This window comes from Rhinoderma darwinii, chromosome 3 (assembly GCF_050947455.1).
Source record: "Rhinoderma darwinii isolate aRhiDar2 chromosome 3, aRhiDar2.hap1, whole genome shotgun sequence".
NCBI classification, from domain to species: Eukaryota; Metazoa; Chordata; class Amphibia; order Anura; family Rhinodermatidae; genus Rhinoderma; species Rhinoderma darwinii.
The window spans coordinates 165,548,112-165,575,586 of NC_134689.1; the positions used below are offsets into that span (position 1 = coordinate 165,548,112).

Here is a 27,475-nt window from a genome sequence, read left to right on the forward strand (position 1 = left end):
ATATTAAGAGCAGAATTATAGTTGCCAAGAAAATATATATAGTATGAGTTATATTTGTGTGTGTGTGTGTGCGTGCGTGCGTGTGTGTGCGTGTGTGTGTGTGTGTGTGTGTTTTCTGTTTTTTCATTAAAATGTAATTGACTCCTAAGCCTGGTTTTATAGAAAATCTGACCCTGGTCAACAAGGACGGTAAGTACTTTCACTTGCCAATTTTTAAACAGCATTGTTTATATTTTTTAAGCCCAGAAAATACTGTCATATACTGCCAAAGTAATAGTGCCATATACAGCCCACATACCACCATATAGTGGAAAATATAATATACTACTACTACTACTACTACTACTACTACTATTTAATTCCCAAATAATGCCACGATATACTGCTAAGTAATAAAGGATGGTTTTAATTTTCTCCCCAGGCTCCCATCCTAAAAAGCCTTCTAGGAAATGGGGACCCTGGGCAATTGATTAGTTTGCCACCCCTTTTAAAAGGCCCTGTAGGTCCCTTCACTGCGGATATAAATAAATGCCTCCACTCTTTTAGGAAGGATACTTATTAGATTTTGTAAAAATGCAGTAGGGATTCATATCCACTCAGACGAAAGACCATTACTGAGATAAGCTACTGATGTTAGACTGACTCTAAACCAGCATTTCAGTTTATTCCAAAGGTGTTTGATGGCTTGAGAGCAGGGCTTATTGTACTTAAACATTGTCATGTGGAAACATTTGAGGGTTTTCTCCAAACTGCACTGAAGCTGGAAATACACAATTGTTTATTTCTGCGATTTTACATTTTGTTATTGTGTACTATTGTAATTAGCAATAAGAATCTAAATTTTAAAATAATTGTTTAGAACATCCTTCTTTGCTGTATTAACAGTCTCTTTTAATAAGGGGAGCTGTCCAAACCATGTAAAACATCCCCATAACTCTATATCCACTTCTCCAGAGTCGAATGGTGTGCTTTACATCCCTCTTGTTGGTGCTTGGCATTGCACATGGTGATATCAAGCGGCTGTTCATTCAAAGAAATTCAATCCATGAATCTCCCAAGAGTAGTACTTGATATGAGGTTGTCTCCAGTGGCAAGTTTGAATGTAGTATACAGTGTTGTAGCCGATTTTTCGAAGCTTTTGTGGCCTATTGCTTTGTGGCTGAACTCTTTTTGCGTTTAATAACACTTTTAATTAACTGTGGCAACTGTAGGAATGTGACTCTCACATGTAGCAATTACTGTGTAATCTGAACCTTACTCGATACAGACAAGAAGCAACTACCCCAAAACATTATAGTCTATAGATTGGTGTCTCGTGGTTTATACACAAGATTTTCAGGAAGCGAGTTTTAGTACAACACATTCTACTAATGCCAATGTTTGTCAATGAAGACTGCATTGTTGAATGTTTGTGTCCATATATATATATATATATATATATATATATATATATATATATATATATATATATATGTGTGTGGTGTCACTTATGAACTTGTGCATTTACTAAGATTTATTTAAGATAAAGAAACACCACCCTGCCATCAAATCAAGGAGCGGAGAAAACGACAAACATGCTTTGAGTTTTGACTAATTCAAATTTTTTTAATTAAGATTTTTCACTGCATGGACAATAAAATCATTATGTAGAATAACGATAATATTAATTTACATTTGTTTGCGTGAAAGCATAACTAATACAGAAATGTGTAACTTTATCACATTCATGTATTGTATAAATAATATTTTTAAATCTTCATTTAGTTTTAATTTTCTAGAAGTCATCTTCATAAAGCTAAAAACCCTAGGAATATTATTATTGCATGGATTAGCGTGTGTGATTGGATTAACTTAGAAGTTTGCTCTAGGTAATTTCAAGGTTTTGTAATTCTACTTTAAGAGCATCTCTTGCTTTAATCATTTGCATGGTAGGGAAAAAAAATCTAATATTTGAGATCAAGGACCAGAAAGTACATCAAAGGCTTTACAAATCATTACTTGTAAGTCTTGAGTAGAGACTTTCTATCTTTTACTTCATGGATAACATTTATTGCCATTTTTTTATTTTAAATACACTCATGTTTCCATATTGTTATTTTACTGGCAATATAAAAAATAAAAATATACATAATAGCAATATAAAATAAATTAAGATGCTGTAGATTCTTTGCTTAAAGAGGCTCTGTCACCACATTATAAGTGGCATATCTCCTACATAAGGAGATGGGAGCTATAATGTAGAAAAGAAATGGAGACAGCACTACCAAATTTTAGTGCTGTCTCCATTTCTTTTCTGCCTTGACTGAGGGGCCACTTTGGACTGTGACCCAGGAGATGTGCACCCTTCCGAAAAACTGTCCTGTGCTGCTGATCTATACCTATCTGGAGCTATAATGTAGGTGACAGCAGTGCTTTTTATTTAATAAAACGATCTGTTTTCACCACTTTATTAGCGATTTTAGATTTATGCTAATGAGCTGCTTAATGCCCAAGTGGGCGTATTTTTACTTTAGACCAATTGTACAGGGGAGTGTATGACGCTGACCAATCAGCGTCATGCACTCCTCTCCATTAATTTAGGCAGTGCATAGTGATCCTGCTAGATCCTTATGTGCTGTCTTATATTAACACATTAACAATACTGAAGTGTTTAGACAGTGAATAGACATTCCACGGGATGTCTATTTACAATCTCTGCACTTCGTTACTCTGTCTGTGGTAGTTACAGCAGAGGAAGCGTGATCTCGCGAGATCTCGCTGTAAATGACAGGTTACAATGAGATCACGCTTCCTCTGCTGTAACTACCACAGAGTAATGAAGTGCAGAGATTATGAATAGACATCCCATGGAATGTCTATTCACTGTCTAAACACTTCAGTATTGTTAATGTGTTAATATAAGACAGCACATAAGGATCTACCAGGATCCCTATGCGCTGAGTAAATGAATGGAGAGGAGTGCATGAGGCTGATTGGTCAGCGTCATACACTCCCCTGTACAACGCCCACTTGGTCTAAAGCAAAAATACGCCCACTTGGGCATTAAGCAACTCATTAGCATAAATCTAAAATCGCTAATAAAGTGGTAAAAATAGATAGTTTTTTAAAAAAAAGAAACACTGCTGTCACCTACATTATAGCGCCGATCTCCTTATGTAGGAGACAGGGCACTTATAATGTGGTGACAGAGCCTCTTTAACAATTGGCGCTGCAGGCTACAAATTTTGTTTTTACTATTCTAACGTGCTCTCTAAAAAACAGGTACCCTTATAGACAGACAACCCAGAGTGTAACTAACAAAAGGGGGATACAGGGATGTGCCCCGTGTACTGGGTGACAGGGGGGATGCCTGTCATTCTGCCTTGGCTAGGGTATTTCAACACAGACCTAGAGCAGCAACAAGTTTGAGATTACCTATTGCGTTGTCTCTTAAATTATTTACCCTCCCATAGCATCTTCTTCCCCCTTTCTTTCATTTTTTAATCTTCCTTCTAAAATGTTTCTTTATTACAGTATATGCATGTTAGATAACTGTACAGTTGCACTTTCTTATTTCAATTAGCTTTGATCTATTAGAATTATGACAATTATTATTTTCTCTCTTCCTATTGTAAACTGTAATACCATATATATTTCTATTATCCTATGTTTGCTGTACTATTATATTCTACAATGATATTCCATGGTTGTTTTTTTTTAGAATAACAATAGTATAGCCAAATAAAGAATACAAAAATAAAAATTCTGATATAAATAATAACAATGTACTGAATAAACAATTACCTATGATCGGGAAATAAATGTAGTAAATGTTTAACGACCCATATAATCATTAAATGAAACCTAAGATCTATTCAAAGGATTGTAATATAGTAGAAAATATACTGTCCTGAAGTTAGCTAGAATCGCCAACATCACAAAATGTGCTACAATGCATGATTGATGAGTTCTGGCTTAATTTGTCCATCTATATAACTGTTCTGCCAGATGACTCGGCAAGCAAAATGAATATAAGCATAAAGAGCCAAATGGAGCTAGCTAAACTGATTAAATGCAAATTATTTTGAACATGGACAAACCTTTCTGAGCCCTGAGCACCAACAATATTAATCCAAATATATGGTGAAGCAGGGAAGGCATTCTATAAAAAACAAATGGGAGATAGCGGTTGCATTGCACCATTTATCGGATGCTATCAATATTTATAGACTGGAAGACATTTCTTCCAATTTAAAGAGGACCTGTCACATATACGAGGTGAACTGGTTTACTGACTCCAGCTCAGATTTTAATTTTTTTTCTGGTACCCCCCATTACAGAGATATGTCCCACTGTTGTGTTGGCTCCCTCTATGCTAATTTGTTGTAGGTGGCCAACAGGGCATAAACTAACCTCAAGTTGCCTCGAGCTGATTGGTCTGCATCAGAGGCAGGGAAGCTAGCTCCACCCCATTGGCAAACTACAGTAAATTAGCATATAGGGAGTCAAATCTACAGTGGGTCATATCTCTGGAACGGGGGGTTCCAGAAAAAAGAAAGCAGTGCTGGAATCAGTAAGGCTTTTAGCTTTTATTCATTTTGTTTTTGAAAGAAATGCAAAAAAATAACAATTCTGACATTGTCTTTTTGCATTTTTTTTTCTCGCTATTTACGTACAGTAAAAATAATATATTACCTTCATTCTACAGGTCAGTACTAATGCAGCAATACAAAATATATATAGTTTTTTTCAGTTTTAGTAATTTTGCACTATAAAAACATATTTTATGGAAAAAATATATATGTTTGTGTCCTTGAATTCCGAGCATCATAACTTTTCTATTTTTCCATCGATGCTGTATGATGACTTGTTCTTTGTTAGATCAGTTTTAGTTATTATCGCTACAATAGTTTGGCATTTTACTTTTGTATGCTGATTGACAGTTTTAAGGAAACACTTAGTGCTCTGCCTTGCCATTCTCATCTGGTGTCACCATGTCTTGATCAGGCTAATGTGATACCATCATTGCAGCAGCCAGTCAGAGCAGTGGGGATAGAAGGCACTAATAAGGTGTTGTATGGTAATATTCACATGGGCACTGAATGGCCCTATTTATATAATGCTATTGTTAAATTATGACTTCGCTTAGCATATACTGTAGGTGCAATTTTTTGTAGCTTTGGGGTTTTCGAAATTTAAAGATATGTTTTAGACATGTTCTCTCTTGAATTTTGTGATAAAGTGGAATTTTAAAAATGCATCTTTTCATTTTAATTAAAGCAGATATCAGCAGCCAATGATGAGACAGGAGGTCGATTTCAGACTTCCTCAGACTTCGATTAGACAATGTAGATAAGCTGATGCCAAAGATGATAAAGGGATGTTCAGACGTGGCAGAATTTTTCCGCTGCAGATTTTGCTGCAAATTCATGGTAATTACGCAACTAATCCACAGCAACATATATATAATTGACAGCTTGTTCAGGCGTTGCGGATTTCATAGCGGACTTGCCACAGATTTCAGCCTTGACCTGTTTACCTGTTTTTCTCAAGTATTGGCATTGCTTTATTACGGGAGAGTGAAAATCCTCTGCTTCTCCGCAGCCTATTTTCCACAATGCTTTTTTCCGCAAAGTCTGCAATAAGTTACCTACAAAAGCCATAGAAAGTAATGGGAAAAAATGTTTTGCTGCAGATTTTCACTTCAAACTGTCTGCAGCGGAATTCAATAGCAATTCCGCGACAATGCCCTAACTCTTCCATAATAAAGCAATGCCAATACTTGCGAAAAACAGGTAAACATTACCCATATATACAGTAGTATGTCACTAATATAAATAATGTAATAAATACATGTAAAATATTTTTATTGGCTTCCTAAATAACAATGAATTCTATTTATGAGAAATACTTTCTAACTTTCGTACCAACTACTACTACAGTACTAGTGTTTTGGCCATGCATTTTTTACACCACTGCAAGTAATTATTTAATTTAACTTAGCCAATTCACATTTGTTCCTTATCACTTGGCTAACTAATAATACTTAAGTGGTTTCATAATCCTTCTTGAAAGGGATTTCCCACAAACCCTAATGTAAAATTGCTGATGTACAGATGTAGCCAAGTTTATCTTGACTCTGATGACTTGCCGCAGAGTGATATCACAGAACAAAAAAGTCATTGAATTCAAGTTAAAGTTTCTTGTCACAGTGTATTTAACGCGTTAAAGGTCAAGATAAAGATGGCTACATCTGTACATACAATTCTAAGTTTCTAAATATAGATTTACTTTTAATAATTTATCTTTTTTCTGCTCTCTCCGGTCCCTAGTTGATCCGCTGTTTCTCGCTGCAAAACATTGTTTTAAGGGCGGGCATAGAGCAAGCAGTCACATGAGCACAACTATGCTCTGTAGACTAAATGTCCCAGACGTCCACTGTCTAAAGACCATGCTAGTGAGCTCTGCCTGTAACGATCCCAGTGCAGTGTGCTGAATATGGTGCCCCAAATGGAAATGGCATGGCAGGGGTTGGGCAGAATCGGAGTTTGCCAATCTTTATTCAGCTCTCTTCTACTAAGCGTTCTTAGCCTTTCCTATGGGTTTTTCCCAGTTCCGAGAAACGGATCTTGCATGGTCCTTTTACAAGACAGCTGGTGGTTTAGCAGTGAGTGGTTCTGATTTGAAGCACTGTTCCTATGGGTATAAATTAAACCAAACCCTATCTTCATAGAATTATCAGGTTTTTGCTATATATTTTTTTTAATTAAATATTTGCTAAACCAAGAACACTGATTCATTGTCTATATAACAAACTATCTTTATGGTTTGTTATTGAGTGGAATAAAATGTATTATCTAAACTCCAGTGGGATATGCAGCTATAGGAATGTGTGACATCTGTACACAGGACATAGCACATACTGATTTTATTTATGTTATATATAATGTCATCAACATTTTGATGAACTTTCATTTTGTTATTATTGTGTCTTGAAGGAATTTCCCAAAAATCTAGACCACTCCTTCCATGCTCCATGTGGCATGGTCCTTTTCACTATATGCATTATTTGTATTGCCATAATGACGTAACAATTTTTATGTTGCCTATTTGGTACTTTTTATGTTTAGTGTTCTATCAAAGATGCTTTCAAGCAGCAAGTTCTAGAGGGTATGATAGTCTTATGGACACAAAAGAGGAAACACCAACTTGTACCTTGCAATATATTGTTATTTTCCTGCAGATGGAAAGTTTATAACAAATAATACCTTAACATTATTAAAGGGTTACAAATTAGTGTTTGAGACGGCCTATGACGAGCAGTGGATTCAGTTAGTAGATGAACCAAATTCAATTGTTTCTCTCAAAGGAAAATATTAAATCAATGCCTCTATAGCTTACTGTTTTTCCAGACATTGTAAACCTTCGTTTTATGGGTTTATTGAACAATAAATCACCATTACTCCTTTGGCACAGTTGCTCATGAAACCGAGAAGTGTGAGCTTTCAAGTAAAATAAATGATGTTGCACTGAAGTAGAGCACTTCTTAGATTGCTACTTGCAAATTGAATTCAGATATTCTATTTCTGAATATCCTTATTTGTAACTTAAGGTAAAAGATGCATTTAGGACCTTTGTTATCACACAGAAGTATAGTTAACCAGAGTCTCACAATGTCCATGTTAGACAATGAGAAGCAATATGTTTGGGCTAACTATCAAGGTTGGTGCACAATGCTTTTATGATATGTGTGTTTTCATTCCTGTAGGAATTATTTTATTAAGTTTATTTTTTAATTTTGATTATATCTACCTGTTTTTTCCCCAAACAATTCATTACATTTAGTTAATGAGTATGATAGTTTCAGGCAATAAAGCTTATTTATTGTATTATATATGTTTTAAGTGTTTTTTATTTTGAAATATACTTTTTGTATCAATTCATCAGTTTTCTAGATATGTGCTTGCTGTCAGTGAAGAGGAAGAATCATTGTTTACTTCCATGGGATGAAAATATGTCCTGGTCATGTGATGATCACACAGCTACTCAGCTCTTTACAGGGGAAAGCACTGTGAATTTTACTGTACCTGTAATGAGCTGTACCTTATAGATGGAGGTCTCAATGCTTTGACCCCCATCTGTTGGGAAAGCAGGGTTCCCTGACCCACATTCCACTAGATTGAGCTGGTTGCAAGTGCATGGCTTTTTCCATTCGTGTTTACAGCTGTTTCCTTAACTGTAACAGACTTGAATGGAGAAAGACCAAGAGGTAGTATGTACCCCAGAGCTAGAATCCCATTTATCAAACATTTCTATCATATCATGTTGATATTATATAAATGTCTATGGTAAGAAAACTCCATTGAGGCAAGAGACTTGACAAATTCAATCAAGAGTGTTGAAGTTATATTCCACTGATATGGCTTAAATGGGATTTCCAGTCCTTACGAATTGATGGCCTATCCTCAGGATAGGCCATCAATAGCTGATTGGTTGTGGTCCAACACCTGGGACCCCGCAGATCAGCTGTTTTGAATGGGGTGCAGCTGCTTCCCCTTCATTTCTACTTGCTCACTGTCAGTCGTCGACACGGATTCAAAGTATTGCAGCCTTTTCCCATTCACTTCAGTGAGCAAGTAGAAATGATGGGGAAGCAGTGCTCCTACGAACGCTGCACCCTCTTCAAAACAGCTGATTGGCTGGGGTCCCCGACCCATCAGCTATTGATGGCCTATCGTGAGGAAAGGCCATAAATTTTTAGGGACTGGAAAACCCCTTTAAAGGGGTTTTCCCATTTAGGACATTTATGGCATAGCCACAGGATATGCCATGAATGTCTGATAGATGAAGGTCCCACACCTATCTCTAGAATGGGGCCCTCTGACCCCTGTCCTACCTTCTGGCGCTTGGGCTCCGAACTCTGTCTGATGAGGTGGTCCGGTTGTCTGGAAACAGCCAAGTGCGTTTTGCTCTGTTTCCAGAACTCCCATAGAAGTGAATGGGAGTTACAGAAATAGCGTAGTACAGCGAGCTATGCTGTTTCCATAGCTCTCGATTTCTAGAAACAGTGTAGCTCATTGGGCTACACTGTTACTGTAACTTCCATTCCAATACAGTTCCTTGCCAAAGTACCTCCTTACTGTGTTTTTCCTGTTTTGTTGCATTATAACCTTGAATTAATATGGAATTTTAGGGTTTGTAATATTTAATTTACACAAGCCTACCGCTTTGAAGGTGCAAAGTATTTTGAACTGTGACACAAACAATAATTAAGACAAAAACATACAACTTTAATGTGCAGAAGTATTCACCTCCCGATAGTTGTGGAGCTCCTTTTGCTGCAATTACAGATACATGTCTCTTGGGGTATGTCTCTATTAGCTTAGCACATCTAGACACTGACATTTTTGTCCATTCTTCTAAGCAAAAGTTCTCCAACTCCTACAGATGTGTCCACCCTGGACAGAAAAACAGATCCGTCGTAAATGATCATTACGAATCATAACAAATCATTTACATCAGTCATAGCTCTTGCAAAAAATGAAAATCATGACGTAAGTGGGAACAGAGCCTAGCATATCCTCTTTTTAACATAGGAGTCTATGGGCCCTGGCCGGCCAATGGATTACATCTATCAGATGCATCCATCATAGCCATCCAGTAAATAAAATTATGTTAAACGTATATTTTCTTTTAACATGGGAGACAGATGGCTATAATGGATGCCATCCGTCGGCCATCCGTCACCCATATGCTAAAATATGTGCATTTAATGTATGCATTCTTTTACTGGATGGTTGGGACATGTTAATTTTTATTAAAGGGGTTTTCCAGCCACTAAAAATGCACAGGTATTTCAGCCTTTTCTCCCATTCACTTCAATGTGAGCAGAAGGCTGCAATAACTGTGAATCGCCGTTAAATGCGTGTCAATGATTCACAGTGAGCAAGAAGAAATGAAGGGGAAGCAGCGCCCGTACGAGCGCTGCGGCCCCTTCAAAACAGCAGATCGGCAGGGGTCTCGAAAGTCGGACCCCGACCCATCAGCTATTTGTGGCCTATTCTGAGGATGGGCCATCAATTTTTAGTGGCTGGAAAACCCCTTTAACATAACAGTCTATGGGCAACGGATGGTGGATGAAAGGCATCCGTCAGAGGTACAGTATATGTTTTTTTTTACATCTTTGTTTCACATCTCGCGTCATACATCTTCGGTTAAATTAAGGGAGCACACTTCTATAGATGGGTTGCATTGGTGTACAGCAGCCTTCAAATCGTAAAACAGATTCTCAATTGGATTGAGGTCTGGGCTTTGACTAGGCCATTCCAAGGCATTTAATTGTGTTCCCTAAAAACCCTCTAGTGTAGCTTTAGCAGTATGTTTAGGGTTATTGTCCTGCTGGAAGGTGAACCTCCGACACAGTCTCAAATCTCTAGCAGACTGAAACAGTTTTTACATCAAAAATTGGCCTGTATTTACTGCAATCCATCTATCCATCTATCCTTCAATCCTGACCAGTTTTCCATTCCCTGCCGATGAAAAGCATCCCCACAGGATGATGCTGCCACCACCATGCTTCACTGTGGGAATGGTTTTCTAGGGGTGATGGGAAGTGTTGGGTTTGTACCACACATAGCGTTTCCCATGATGGCCAAATAGTAAGTTTGACCAGAGCTTATTTAGGGATTTGAAAGCAAAGGGGGTAAATTCATATGTGCCCACAACTTTTGAGATTGTTTTTTTAAACAAGGTATTTCTTTAACAATTTGAACTATTTTGTTTGACCCATTACATTAAATACAATTTTAAATCTTTTTTAATTCCAGGTACTGTATCTCTGGACCTAGGCACAGTAACCTACTTTCACATATCCCTACATTAAAGTGAATGAGCCAATTCACATTCACTACTTTTCACTTGCTTGACTGACCAATTCAAGTCAATGGGTCTGTCAAAAAATTGGACACCACATAAAAGCCATCCAATTGCAGTCCGTTTATCATGGATGGGCTGATAGGAGACGCTGAAAAGAAAGCAGAAACCGCAGATAAAAACTGATGCCATATAGATGTAAAAAATGGACGGAAGTCAGTTGTACACAATACGGATTCAACTCGAGTGGAAAATTTACAGTTTTTTCCTGATTAAACACAGACACATTTTTCAACGCTCATCTAAATAGGGAACAATTGATTAACAATGCAGCTTGTTTTCCAATGCCAAATCTTACATTTTACGTAAAGAGCATTTTACTACCTCATAATGGTATTTTACGCATCACTGTATATGAATTTCTGTATAACAGTATTTTAATGAATGTGTGAGGAACAAAATGTGTGTGCTTTATACTGTATGTGTATAGAATATATTCACAAATCTATACATGTAAATTGGTAAATATGTATTTAAAAATTACAGAAACATACTTTGCTGCTTCTCTAAAGTTTCATAAAATAAATACATTGTTTCGATTTTTTTATTTTCTCACTTACAGTATTTTCTCAGTAGGGAACATATTGCTTTGAAATTGCTAGCCTGAGCTTTCTTGTAATTTATGACCTTTCATTCCAGGTAAACTCATATACTTTTGAAACAGAACTGGTTTCATTACTATTTCACATCCAAAGATACTTTTCTGGGTTTCAGTGTAGCAAATTGAAACATTAACAATGAGATGACATTTCAAATGGTTATCGTTCAGATGCATTTTTGTTTTTTTGCTGGAAACATTTGAATACAGTCACATGACTGCAGGCTTCATAAGTCATTCTCAATGTTAAATTTGAGAACTTACTCTTTACCCGAGTCTCATTACCTGAATGCTGTTAATACAATTCAAGTATATTAAAGTATGTCCACAGAAAACATACTGGTGCCTCAAGTGTCAACAAAATACGGCTGAAAATACAGAGTGGTTTTCAATAGAAAACAGCTCCTGATTTTCAGCCATTTTTTAATCAAACTAGCATTTTTCGCAGCGTTTTTTACAGCCGTTTTTGGAGCTGTTTTTCTATTGAGTCAATGAAAAACGGCTCCAAAAATGGCTCAAGTAGTGACATGCACTTCTTTTATGGGGCGTCTTTTTATGTGCCTTTTTTTGAAAATGAGGCGTGAAAAAATGCCCCGTCGGAACAGAAAGCCCTAATTCCCATTGAAATCAATGGGTAGGTGTTTCTAGGCATTCTGCTTTCGATTCTTCAGCCGTTTTTCGAGACATTTATGGCCAGAATAACGTCTGAAAATAGCTGTGTGAACATACCCTTACCCAAAGCAACCCATCAGATCACTGTTTTCCTTTTCAATCTTGAGGTGCAAAAAATAAAAGCTGGAAACTGATTGGTTACTAAAGGCATCACCCATACTTTTTATTAGAACAGTTTATGCATACAGACCACAAAATTCAAAGCTCACAATAAAGCATGTATATATAAGTAAATATTAAAATAATTAAAATACTTCGAAGACAGACCAAATCTACTAAACAAATTCTACTTGTTTTTCAGGTTTAGGTTGCCAAAATAAGTATTATACAATGAATTAAGATTTTAAATATGTGAATTTGTCCTCAATTTTGGTATTTTATAAGTATTTGTTTATATATTGCCTTGTGGACATTTTCACTTTTTTTAGTGCCTCTTTTTGCAATTTTTCAGTAATTTTCTGTTTGGATTGTGTATGAATACGAGTCTAAAGGCTGGAGTTGTAGTAAGGGTTGCTCTGAACAACTTATCAGAATATGTGAGGTCACATGATCGACCATTTAGCTGGTGAATCTTGTATTCTAAAAGGGCTGAACTACGGTAGACTCCCTAATGAATATTCATCAGCAGTCATTTTGTTAAGATATATAAATATAATTCAGGATTGCTGCAGTGTAAGTTACTGAAAGAAAATCACAGTCACAAATAGAAGAATATATTTAACATATGATTCTATAATAAATGTTTTAAAGACTGCATTTTGATGGAAGATGCTCGTTAAAACTAGTCATAACTGTCCATGATTTTTCTGCTTCTCTCCACGTTAATTCAATATATTATCTCAGAGGTATTGTAAAGGATTTGCCAGACACAGCTTCTGTGTCGACGCCCGTGGTTAATCAGTCTGCATCTGCTCCTAGGTCTGATAGATTGACTCGATCTGCTACCACTCAGGCTGGTAGGATGAGGTTTTAGGAGACGCTATCACAGCCTGGCTAGACGGTTGTAGCTCCCGCCCTCGGTCTATGTATACCTTGATTTGCTTCTTGTCTTTGCCTGTGATTCTATCTTGTTTCCTGGCTCTGCTGCTCCAGCTATTACTATTGACCTCTGCTTCATTTTGACCCTGGCTTTACTGACTACGCTCATGCTCTGCGTTTGGTACCTCGTATACTCCTGGTTTGACTCGGCTCGTTCACTACTCTTGTTGCTCACGGTGTTGCCGTGGGCAACTGCCCCATTTCCCTTAGCTTCTGTGTACCCTTGTCTGTTTGTCTGTCGTGCACGTATTAAGCGTAGGGACCGTCGCCCAGTGGTACACCGTCACCTATGACCGGTCATGCAAGTAGGCAGGGACTGAGTGGCGGGTAGTTTAGGGCTCACCTATCTGTCTCCCTACCCCGTCATTACAGGTATATTGAGAATATTTTGAAGGAGTAAAGGTCTCCTTATCATTTAAAAGCAATATATAATGTTCATCTTCTACATAACAGCTTGGCAGTGTACAGTGGTGCTCGGAAATTTGTGGACCCTTCAGAATTTTCTATATTTCTGCATATGATTTGACCTCGGATTTGCACACAGGTCCTAAAAGTAGATAAAGAAAACCAAATCAAACAAATGAGTCAAAAATATTAGACTTGGATATTTATTTATTGAGGAAAATGTTCCAATATCACATATCTGTGAGTGTCAAAAGTATACGAACGTTTGTTTTCAGTATCTGGGGCATCTAAACATTTCCGGTGATTGTTGCCCATTCCTTCATACAACTCTGGTATGTTGGTGGGTTTCCTACCATGAACTGCTCAATTCAGATCCTTCCACAACATTTCTATTGGATTAAGGTCTTTGATTTGGTTATTCCATAACTTATTCCAACAACTTGTTTGCTTAGGGTCGTTGTCTTTTTGCATGAACCACATTCTCTTGAGATTCAGATCACGGACAGATGTCCTAACATTTTCCTTTAGAATTTGCTGGTATAATTCAGAGTTTTTTGTTCTATCAATGATGGCAATCTGTCCTGGCCAAGATGCAGCAAAACAGGCTCAAACCATAATACTACCACCATCGTGTTTCACAGATGGTATAAGGTTTTTATGCTGGTGTTTTCCTTTCGCCAAACATAATGCTTCTCATTTAAACCAAAAAGCTCTATTTTGGTCTCATCCGTCCACAAAACATTGTTCCAATAGCCTTCTGGCTTGTCCAGGTGATCTTTCGCAAATTGCAGATGGGCAGCAAAGTTAATTTTGGTGAGCAGCAGCTTTCTCCTTGCAATCCTACAATGCACACCATTGTTGTTCAGTGTCCTCCTGATGATGGACGCATTAACATTAGCTAATGTGAGAAAGGCCGTTAGTTGCTTAAGTTACCTTGGGCTCCTTTGTGACCTCGTGCACTATTATATGCATTGCACTTGGTGTGATCTTTGTTGGTCCTCAGAAATCTCCTGTGTTTGTGCCATGATACACTTCCACAAACATGTTGTGGAGACCAGACCTTGATAGATCTCTGTTCTTTAAATAGAAAAGGTTGCCCCCTCACAACCGAATGTCATCCCATTGATTAAAAATACCTGACTCTAATTTCACCTTCAAATTATCATATAATCTTAAAGGTTCACATTTTCCTCAATAAATATATGACCAAGTCTAATATTTTTGACTCGTTTGAATTGGTTCTCTTTATCTACTTTTACGACTTGTGTGAAAATCTAGATAAATTCTTTTAGGGCTGGTGTTTCCCAAATGGTGTCACTTTTGGGGGGTTTCCACTATTTTGGTCCCTCAGGGTCTTTGCAAATGCGACGTGGCGCCCAAAAACCAATCCAGCAAACTTCAGCTCCAAAGCCAAATGACGCTCCTTCCCTTCTGAGCCCTGCCATGTGTCCAAACAGCCGTTTATTGCCACATACGGGTATTGCCGTAATCAGAAGAAATTGCTTTTCAAATGTTGGGTTCTTTTTCTTCTTTATGCCTTGTAAAAATTGATAATTTGTAAATTTTATTGGAAACAAATTTAGATTTGTATTTTCATGGTCTAATTCCACTACGTTCAGCAAAAAACCTGTGGGGTCAAAATGCTTACTAAACCCCTCTATAAATTATTTGAGAGATGTAGTTTGACAAATTATGTCTTTTTGGGGGGGTTCCACTGTTTTGGCCCCAAAAGACCCCTTCAAACCTAACATGGTGCCTGAAATATGTTCTAATAAAAAGAAGGCCCCAAAATCCACTTGGTACTCCTTGCTTCTGAGGCCGGAGTTTCAGTCCGGTAGCACACTCTTTGCTTTAATTCCTGTGAAACACATAAAGGGTTAATAAACTTTCTAAATGCTCTTTTGAAAACTTTAAGGGGTGCAGTTTTGACTTATTGGGGGTTTCTAATATATAAGGCCCTTAAAGGCACTTCAGAACTGAACTAGTACACAACAAAATAGATTTTGGAAATTCTCTTGAAAATGTGGGAAATTGCTGCTAAAGTTCTAAGCCTTGTAACGTCTTGGAAAAATAAAAGAATGTTCAAAAAAATGATGCCAACATAAAGTAGACATACGGGAAATGTTAACTAGTAACTATTTTGTGTGGTAATAATATCTGTTTTGCAAGCAGATACATTTAAATTTAGAAAAATTCAAATTTTTGCAAATTTTCTCTACATTTTTGTGTTTTTCACAAGTAAACACTGAATTCATCGACCACATTTTTCCACTAACATAAAGTACAATATGTCACGAGAAAAGAATCTTAGAATCGCTTGAATAAGTAAAAGCATTCCAGAGTTATTACTACATAAAGTGACACATGTCAGATTTTAAAAAATTGGCTGCGTCCACAAGGCCAAAACAGGCTGTTTCTAAAAGGGGTTAAATAAGGTATACATAGCTATTTTTGGGTAAATAATTTAAAGGGTAATAACTCACACATTTGTGTGGTGAGAGATTGGTACTTATTAAATATTCAGTGTGACAAAGGGTAGGCAAATATGTGCATTGAAACATCTGCTCTTCTTTAAAGCCTTTAGTACAGTCACATTGATGTTGGACAAGGTCTGGGCCAGCTCCATGTTTATGTGGGCCCTTGGACGACACAACTCACGGCGGCAGTAAAATTGCAGAAAATGTCACTTTGTGCCCTCATATAGAAGTTAGGCCTTGTTTATACTCCCATACAAAAGTTAGGCCCCAGTTTGTGCCCCTATAAATACTGTAGATGGTGCCACGCAGCACCCCTCCCAAGTAGTGCCACACATCCCCCCTCCTAGGTAGTGCCACACAGCCCCCTCTCCCAGATAGTGCCACACAGCCCCCCTCCCAGGTAGTGCCACACAGCCCCCATTCCTGGTAGTGCCACACAGCCCCCCTCCGTGATAGTGGCGCACAGCCCCCCATGTAGTGCCACACACCCGCCTCCCAGATAGTGCCACACAGCCCCCAAGGCAGTGCCACACCCCCCTCTCCCAGGTAGTGCCACACCGCCACCACCTCCCAGGTAGTGACACACAGCCCCCCCAGGAAGTGCCACACAGCCGGAAGCTCCCAGGTAGTACCACACAGCCCTCCCTCTTGGTAGTGCCATACAGCCCCCTTCCCAGTAGTCCCACACAGCCCCCCTTCCTGGTGGTGCCACACAGCTCCTTTTCCTCACAGTTCCACACAGCAATGCCTCGTCAGCAATGCCCCAGCCAGTTGCCGACGCTCTGGCTAGGGATTCCACTTCAAGAGAAGCCCCTGACATCACTATCCATCTATGAACAGTGTTGTCAGGGGCAACACCAGAGCCATAGTCCCGGGCAGAGCACTACTAGCACTCTGCTTGGGACTCCTGCTCTGCTCCTGACATCACTGTCCATATATGGATAGTGATGTCCGGAGCAAAGCTGAAGTCCCGGGCAGAGCGCTAGTAAAGGCTCTTCTCCGGCACTTCGTCTCTGGAGAAGCCCCCGACATAACTGTCCATATATGGATAGTAATGTCAGGAGCAACCCCAGAGCCAAAGTCCCGGGCAGAGCGCTACTAGAACTCTGCCTGGGACACTACTCTGCTCCTAATATCAGTGATGTCTGGGGCTTTCCCACAACCGGAGTCCCGGTAGAGCGCTATTAGCTACTAGCACTCTGCCTGGGAGTCTGTAGTGTAGTAAATTGCAGAGCGGGCAGATACTTCCCTGCTCTGCTATATCATTTAATAGTGTCTGTGTCCTAAGGACAAAGATACTATTGAATGTAGTGTTGGTACCGCTGTAGCAGCCATAGCGGCTGCTAGCGGGACCACTGGGCAAGGGGGGCCTCATGCCAAAGGCCCTGTGGCAGCTGCCATGGCCGCAACAGCGGTAGTTACGCCGTCTCCTAGACAGGGGCTTACTCTGGAAGTAGAATCCCCGGCAAGACTCTGGCCAGGGATTCCACTCCTGGAGGAGCCATGACGCAAGTGTCAGCACCCGGCGGCTGATTGGGCCCCCCCGCCAAGGGTATTGGGCCCCGGCACATGCCTGGGTGCTGACGCCGGCCCTGGACAAGGTCTCAGAGATGTTGGATAATTTTCTTATGAGAAGTGCTTAGTATCTTCTTAACGGATGCCAAGCTTTATTAGATCAAGACAGAATCAGGCTATGTATAGCCAGTGCAACATTTAGTGCAACAGAATAGCCAGTGCAACATTTGCTTAGATGTTACATTAGACATAAATAAATTCAGATAACCTTCTGACAAACTGGGTGACATGCAAGTGCGCTTAAAGAAGATATTAGAATATTTGAACACTAAAGTGATATTCCAGTGAATAAAATGGTAGCACTAGTAAAGCACAATGGCCATTTCAGTACTGCAACTCACTTAAATGGGAATGTGACACAGTTCTTTTCACAGTGCTACTCCTGACAAGGCACTGTAGAGAGAACTACATCACATTCTGATGGGACCATGGGCACTTTGTTTCCAGTGGTTTGACCCCCACCAAGCCTAGTGATATGCCATAACTTGTTCATTCTTATGTATCCCACATAATTATGTAAGAACCCTTTGAAATAAATTAACCAATATATCTGGAGAAAAAGGAAGCATTAGCGCTACATAGAGTAAGTACGTTTGATAGAAGGAGGCTGCTTGTAAGTGATTGTAAAGGCTCACCTGGTATGTTGTGCTAATATGTAGGATAGAATATGTAGAAGATAAGGATGCTGTCGATGCCAGATCCCCTTCTGTTGGATGGTTTCCACTCCGCTGGGGTTTAGAACGCTATGCAGGATAAATCCCACCTGAGTTTCAGATCCAGGAATATTTCCTAGATCTGAAATTCAGGTGGGATTTATCCTGCATAGAATATATCATGTTGTAAAGGAGAGATATACAGTAATTTAAATTGGTTGATTGTATTCTTATTAATGTGCCCTATTCTGCATTTGAGAATATTTACAGAAGGAAAGAACTGTGACTGCTGGGAGGTGAGGAAGATGCAACATTCCCTAAATGTACTACTGTATAAAACAAATTATAAAATTACTCATGCAAAGAAATTACAATAGCAGGTGTATATCAAATTAATATGGTAAAATGCGTGACCAGACAATGTCAAATTTTTTATTCCGTACAAATACATTAAATAGAAGAATAATCAAAGTTTCAGTATTTTTGGGAGAAATGCATAAAAAAATGAATAAATCTATCAGGCACCAACTATATGCTGATGAAATGACTGAAGACCCTTTCAGGTTTTTTTTATTGTCTAATGCAAAAATAATGATGGCATCTTAGGCTATGTTCACACAGAATTTTTTGCAGGCGGAATTTCTGCCTCAAAATTCAGTTTGGAAGTTTGAGGCAGATTTTCCTCTCCCTGCACGGCGATTTTCGCAGCGTTTTTTGCTGCGTTTTTTTCGCCCGCGGCCATTGAGCGCCGCGGGCATAAAACGCAGCGAAATACACTTTCTCTGCCTCCCGTTGAAGTCAATGGGGGGTCAGAGGCGTAAACGCTCGAAGATAGGGCATGTCCCTTCTTTCTCCCGCGAGGCAGTTTTACCACTCGCGGGAGAAAACCGTCCCCGCCTCCCATTGAAATCAACGGGAGGCATTTTCGGGCCGTTTTTGACAAGTTTTTTGGCGCGGTTTCCGCGTCAAAAAACTTGTCAAAAAACTCTGTGTGAACCCAGCCTTAATATGTTATAAAAAAAATATATATAATATAATTTGACATCAATTGTTTCAATGTTGTAGGTGTACCTTACATGTTTTATCCACTGTAAAAGAGGATCATATTGACTTTTTGGCTTTTTGTAAAGACCTTTTTAAGAATCTTTTCTTTTTTACAAGACCTTTGCCGTTACCCCAAGGATTTCCTGCCAGTTATGTTATATATGACAGACAGAAAGTAAAATAAAGATATAAAATATGTTTTTACCTAATGGCTTGTGCATTCAACTGCGATATAGTTCTCACCACTATAGGTTTACTAGTGTACTGTGATAAAATGACCCTCAGCTTGAGCACTAGGGAAAGTAGCATGCCTCTGACAGCTTATCCACTGCAAGATGCTCTTTACAACCAAATAAAAAAAATCTAGTCACATTTTGTGCAATATCGGAGATGTCAAACCTTATCATAGCTCAAATCATGTCATGAAAAAGGTATCAATGCTATTTAAAGTTATATGTAGGAGTCTTTGGTAAATAGTGAGTCTGCATAAAACAACTGAAATCTAGTGTTTGTCAATAATGAGGCGTCAAATTTGATTTTCTACAATGCTAAAGACAGTACATAATTGATCACTGTAAAAAGGAAAACAATTACTATAAGCACCATCCTCTCATTCAGTGCAGTAGAGCATCATCTTCATGGTAATGAATTAAGAAGATGACTTGTAGTATTGATTGAATGGCCACTGAAGCAAATGGCATTAAGATTTAGAGCTCAGAAAAGTCTTTATAATGGCATGTAGGTATAAAGAGATGACACACAAGTATAGATCTATCTCTATAAGTATAGATTACGTTTTTAAGTGGTACCACCTTGTAAGCTCTTGTACATGTATGTCTAGTTAACAGGCTGCTAAAAATATATTCACTACAAATATATACACTAAATCTCCCAATGAAAAAATATCCAGTATATGGTAGCAGGAAATTATAGGGAGCACCATGAGCACATACCTAAATAAATGGTAACACCAAGATTATTCTAATCATTGTAGAAAGTACTCTAGTATAAATGGAGTATCAAGCATCAGTCTGTCCTGTCCTGAGCGTACCTTGATGGTGCCATATGGTGCCTAATGGTGTTCACAAGATGTTTAATGCATGTACGACATTTTTAATTCCATGAATAAGTTGGACTTAGGGAATTTTTAGTACTAAGGGAAGCAGCACTCTGCATTACTTTGAGACTGAAGTCTCAAATGTTTACATTGGCTTTTTTGACGGAATAATTTCAGAACCATAGTTTTATTACCCAATGTGATGTCATCAAATACACAAAATAAATTATTTTTGGAAAACAATCTTTTCGAAGGGTCCAAATGTAACAATAATGCAACTCTGACAATAACCCTATGAATAAAAGATACATACAGCTTACAGTAAAAGAAAAAAAAATACAGCTTACAGCGAAAAGCTACATGAATGTAACAAATAACTACTAAAATTAGCATATTTCATTGGACTACAAAATGGTTGTCAATTTCTCTAAAATGCTTAAATTAATCCAAGGAAAGTGACATGGTTAAAAAAAATCCAATAAAGCAAAAATCAACTGTATTTGTCAGTTTCTGGTAATGACTACTCAGATGTGTAATACTTTTTCTGTTTGTTATAAACAAAGTCTTGACATAACAGAATAAATTGTAAAGTTAATACAACCTGGCTTTATAAAATCAGAATGCATTTAAATATTAACTAGAAGGAAGAGTATGAATAGTAGAATCTTTTGGCAGATTCATGCATTTTTAGTTAAATATATTTATGAAATTCATGACTTTTTATTTAATGTAATATTTTAGTGCTGTTACTAAAGTTTGAATTGTAAAAATCTTGAAAATAAAAATTGTGCAAGCATAACATTTAAGAAATGGAGCAAGAGAAGGAAAATCCCATAGGACTAATTTATAGATACCCATAGGCATGTTATGCCCTCCAAAAATGCAGACTGTAATAATAGCATTTGTATGGTCTCTTTTTTTATGTTACCATCAAATCAACTTTTGCAAATTTTATTAGATGGAAACCCCATTTTCCTTCCTTATTGAGATATTGCTGTATATTTACAGATAATAGGCAAAGACAGGAAAAGATCCCTTGGTGCCCAAGATAGTGGTTTTAGAATAAATCCCCCAACCCTTGGTCTCTGAAGATCAATATTATAGCTGCCAGATGGACAATCATTGATTTAATTGCCTCATGCCCCACCTTACCTCCAATATATATATATATATATTTATATATAAATATATATATATATTTTTTTAATAATAATATGTAATCGCTTTTCCCTCTGCTATACCCTCTACACTTGTGCAGCTCTTAATGCAAGGCTAGTTGGCTAATCCATAAATTGAGCCCCATTCAAAATGGTGCCCTAGGCAGCCACCTACCGCTTATCCCAGTTATGATAACGGAAAAAAGTATGTCTTCAATCTTTTTACTACTGTCTGATAATGCGCTTTGGAAATGGCACTGGGTATCTTTATTTTATACTCTATAAAGAAGATTTTGCTGTGCAGTCCATATTGTCTCTATCCTTGGTTCGAAAAATTATCTATCAGGTCCAGAGGACTAAAGCCTTGTTGTAATTCAGAGCCACGCAGACAGCTTTGTTACTCCAGTGCTGTATGACATTGAGTCTATGAGTATGTTATATGGGATAGATCTACACGGCCTATATACAATAATAGAATATTAAAATACAAAAAGACCCGTGCTAGTGAAAACAGCCTGATGCAATTTTGTCTAATAGTCATCAACAATATAATGGTAAATTCTGGAACTAATGTTGCCACATAGACTGGTATGTAATTTGTCGCACCTGACTTTAGTTATTTCATATGTATGCATTACAGAATTGAAAAAGTTGGTTCAGTCTAAAACGGCTTGTTTTGTTATACAGAATAAGTTCACTCGTACCGGTAGTGGTGCAGTCTTCTTTCTGTAGTGTCAAAGGTGTAACCCTATTAATAATTTTTTCATACCAAAAATAATGTAATGCAGTTAATTACTGTTTTAAAATCATTTGCAGTGTTTCTAGCAATGGACAATACTAGAATATCTTTCTCAGTATGTATTGCTTCCATGTGTTCCCCTTGGTACTGACGATTAAGTCCTTTTTATTTTGCCTGTAGAAGGAATGTCTTTAGCTTTCCTGCCATTGTTTTGCCGAGGCTCTGCTCCTTCTCTGACAAGAAGGTCAAAAAATTATTTCTGTTGGCTGCTCTGCAGGGAACAGAGGGTCATCTTGCAAAGACCTAGCTGTATCGATTGAGCATGTGTGTCCACCAGTACTCAGCTCATTTGGTGGACCTGTACATTGACATACACATGTACATTTTCCCTTCCTAAATCGAGGTCAGTCTAAACAGGGATATGACTCATTATTTTAACTGCATCCTTTATTTTAATTGGACATGTTTAAAATTACTCTATGCTCTGCAAACACTGCAAACCAGTGGCGGTAAACCTAACCTTTTATGGGGGGGTCTCAAATGTAACCGGTGACTCCTTCAGAAGACAGCACCTCATATTCAGCTAAGGCTGGGACAAGAAGTAAATATGAACACATAGACATTTACGACTCATTTGCATGGACTGAATCCCAACCAAAGAAAAATGGTAAATGTTTCCCTACTTCCCCCTGTGAAGATTAAATTGTTCTGAAGTACAGTGCCCTCATAATAGTAACAGTGCCCCTGCTGTTTTAAAGCTATCAGGGAGAATAACTACTTTGTTATCTATGGTTTTGCAGGGCGCTCTTTGCACTAAATCTAATTATTATCCTGTAAAGGCAAATGCATCCTATGTAGCTACCTTCCCCATGCCTAAAAATTTAGAAATGTTGTAACCTTGCATGCATGGAGTGAAACATTGGGATTGGGAACAATATTTATAGTTGCTGTGTGTTTGATCAAGCACCTTTTACATGTATGCATGATACCAGAAAGCTATTTCTTTTCACACCTGTACAGGAATGAGCAATATGCTTAGCTTATCTTGCTCTGTTGGGAGAATGTTTTTTTGTAGGAAACCCAAATAAAATTTAATAGGAGACCCACCACAATGGCTCATTGGCCTGTCGAAATATAACATTGGGAGTGGTCTTTCAGCTGGAATCTCAGCTAGAATTAACAATTATCACAGGATAGGTGATAATTGTTTGATCGCTGGGGTCCCCACCCACCGATCGCTTGTTGATAGGTAATAATTGTCGATTCTTGTCAAGCTCCTTTAACATGGGTTTTCACTTACCATCAACAGTAATTAACTGGTACAACAAGGACTATATAACACTTTCACATCTGCAGGTGAACAGTAAAATGCACCAATAAAGTGCTATTAGTATTATATAGAGTATGTAAATACATTTCTGTGTTTATCATTTGAGAATTCAAATTTTTTATCTAAAAGTCACATGAGAAAATATAATTACTTTTACATCAAAATCTAAACATGCTGTTATATAATTATTTGAAACATAACCAAGCGAAGTAAATTGTAATTATATTGAATAACTGCTCATTTATACCACAAAATATGGATACAATCATCATTAAAATGGAATAATAGGCTTATAGTATCAATGAAACATTATACCTAATTTTTCACTTAAGAGAGTAGTTAATGTTCGCTTTATTATAATTGGAAATACGAAATTAAGTAAATATCCTGGAATTGCCACTTACACTGTTGCTTCATACTGTTTACAATGTTTTGATTGTATTAAGTTCTACAATTGTACTGTAGGCTCATAGCTGCGTGGGTTATACTCTTTCCTAATCTGTCTTCTCTGCCTATTATTTGCCTGCTCAACATCAGGCATATGCCATATGCCTTGGGGCTGCTTTAAGCCAACAAATATGATACCATGTTCAATAGTGCGAATTCCAGCATTATAAGATTATATAATACAAGGGCACAATGTATAATGGCATGAAATAAGTAAATCTCCCCTTAAAATATATTTAAACACACCTTATATGCAATTTTGGAATATCCTTGATCTAATCAATACAATATATATAATAATAATAAAGCCACAATAATATATGTTTATCTGTATTTTATATTTATTTTTTTTGCATGTGGAAATGGTTGAGTATAATTATAGTTTATCCACAACTGGTGGTAGTCACAAGTCTTGAGTGCTGGCCTTCTGCAGCCTTTAACAGGGATGCCTGATGCACCCAATCTGACCATACCGGTTGCACATCTCAATGGCTGGTCCTGCACTAACGTCCCTGTAATGACGGGGTAGGGAGACAGACAGGTGAGCCCTAATCTACCCGCCACTCAGTCCCTGCCTACTTGCATGGCCCGTCCTAGGCGACGGCGTACAACTGGGCGACGGTCCCTATGCTCAATATGTGCACGACAGACAAACAGACAAGGGTACACAGAAGCTAAGGGAAATGGGGCAGTTGCCCACGGCAACACCGTGAGCAACAAGAGTAGTGAACAAGCCGAGTCAAACCAGGAGTGTACGAGGTACCAAACACAGAGCAGGAGAGTAGTCAGTAAAGCAGGTTCAATATGAAGCAGAGGACAATAGTACAAGCAGCAGAGCCAGAAAACAGGCAGAATCACAGGCAAAGGAAGAGCAGGAAATGAAGGAATAAATAGACAGAGGGCGGGAGCTAGCTCCATCTGGCCAGGCTGTGATAGGCTCTCCCACTTCTCAGCCTCCCAGCCCGAGTGGTAGATGATCGAGTCACTCTATCAGACTTAGGAGCAGGTGCAGACTGATTAACCACAGGCGTCGACAAAGAAGCTGTGTCTGGCAGATCCTTTGCAGTCCCCATGTATTTTTTTTTATTTACATATAAGCAGTGGACTTAATAATAGCTTGTGGACTTCTATTACTGTTCATCATCATAGTGTCTTTGTTACCTTACCTTACATAGTTACATAGTTAGTAGAAAAAGACACATGTCCATCAAGTTCAACCAAGGGATGGGAAAAGGGAAGGGAAAAATTTCTACACATAGGAGCTAATATTTTTTTGTTCTAGGAAATGATCTAAGCCTTTTTTTTAAAGCCATCTACTGTCCCTGCTGTGACCAGCTCCTGCGGTAGACTATTCCATAAATTCACAGTTCTCACAGTAAAGAAGGCTTGTCGCCTCTGCAGGTTGAACCTTTTTTTCTCCAGATGGAGGGAGTGCCCCCTTGTTTTTTGAGGGGGTTTTACATGGAACAGGATTTCACTATATTTTTTGTATGTGTCATTAATATGTTTATATAAGTTAATCATGTCCCCCCTTAGTCATCTTTTTTCAAGGCTAAATAGGTTTAATTCTTTTAATCTTTCCTCATAACTTAGATTCTCCATGCCCCTTATTAGCTTCGTTGCTCTTCTTTGTATTTTTTCTAACTCCAGGGCATCCTTTCTATGAACTGGAGCCCAGAACTGAACTGCATATTCTAGATGAGGCCTTACTAATACTTTGTAAAGTGGTAATATTACATCCCTGTTCCGCGAGTCCATGCCTCTTTTAATACACAAAAATATTTTGCTGGCCTTTGAAGCAGCTGACTGACATTGCATGCTGTTATTTAGTTTATGATTTACAAGTACACCCAGATCCTTCTCAACAAGTGACTTCCCCAGTGTAGCTCCCCCTAGGATATATGATGCATGCAGATTGTTGGTACCCAGATGCATAACTTTACATTTATCTACATTAAACTTCATTTGCCAAGTGGACGCCCAAACACTTAGTTTGTTTAAATCCGCTTGCAATTCACAAAAATCTTCCATAGTCTGAACAATACTACATAGCTTGGTGTAATCTGCAAAAATAGAAATAGTGCTATTAATCCCATCCAGTTGAATAATATTGGACCCAGCACGGAACCCTGTGGTACACCACTTATAACCGGGGACCATTCAGAGTATGAATCATTGACCACAACTCTCTGGATACGGTCCTTGAGCCAATTCTCAATCCAATTACAAACGATACTTTCTAAACCTATAGACCTTAATTTACCCATCAGACGTCTATGAGGGACAGTGTCAAATGCCTTTGCAAAGGCCAAAAAAACTATATCCACAGTGGCCCCTCTGTCTAGGCTTCTGCTCACCTCTTCATAAAAACAAATCAGGTTAGTTTGACAACTTCTGTCCTTAGTAAAACCATGCTGGCTGTTACTTATATTACTATTTATTGTCACATAATCCTGTATATAGTCCCTCAATAGCCCCTCAAACATTTTCATATTGAATATTATGAAGAGGGGGACAGAAATAACTGAACAAGGCTCTTTAAGAACTCTAGGGTGTAACCCATTTGGTCCCGGGGCCTTGTGTACATTTATTTTATTTATTTAGCTTGGACCATATCTACATTCATCCAATTCAGTATATCAACTGATATATTAACAGCACTGGCACCGTCTATATCAGCTGCTCTTTCTTCTGTTGTATATACAGAGCTGAAGAACCCATTTAGTAACTCTGCCTTCTCTTGATCCCCTGTGACTAACTCCCCATTACCACTATCTAGGGGTCCCACATGTTCAGACCTTGGCTTTTTTGCATTTATATACTCTAATATTTTTTGGGGATTTGTTTTACTATCCTTGGCCACCTTTCATTTTGTGGTTTTGCTGATTTTATTACCTTTTTAGTTTTTATTAAGCTATTTATACCTTAAAAATGCTACAGCTGTACCCTCAGATATGCATTTTTCAAATGCCCTTTTTTTTGTCATGTATTGCCCTTTCTACAGAAGGTGTAAGCCATGTGGGGTTTAATTTTAGTCATTTATACTTGTTACCTATAGAAATAAATCTGGCACTATAATTACCCAAAGTAGATTTGAAAATCTCCCATTTATCATTTGTACCATTATTGACATTAGTTCTTCCCAGTCTATATACTGAATTGCAGCCCTCATCCTGGGGAAATTGACCTTCTTAAAATTAAGTGTTTTTGCCCTCCCAGCCTGTGTTTGTTTTTTACAGTATAGGTAAAATGTAACTATATTGTTATCACTGTTACTGAGGTTTTCACGAACATTGACATTCCCAACAAGATCTGCATTATTAGAAATGACCAGATCCAACATCTCTAGTCGGGTCTTCCACAAACTGGCCC

General features: G+C 38.1%; 1 protein-coding gene across 2 annotated transcripts in view; it reads left to right on the forward strand.

Annotated features, from left to right (window-relative positions):
* The window catches only part of SYT1 (synaptotagmin 1), a 514,105-nt gene that overhangs the window by 123,090 nt on the left and 363,540 nt on the right, over positions 1-27,475 (forward strand). The gene's annotated exons all lie outside the window — the stretch shown is intronic.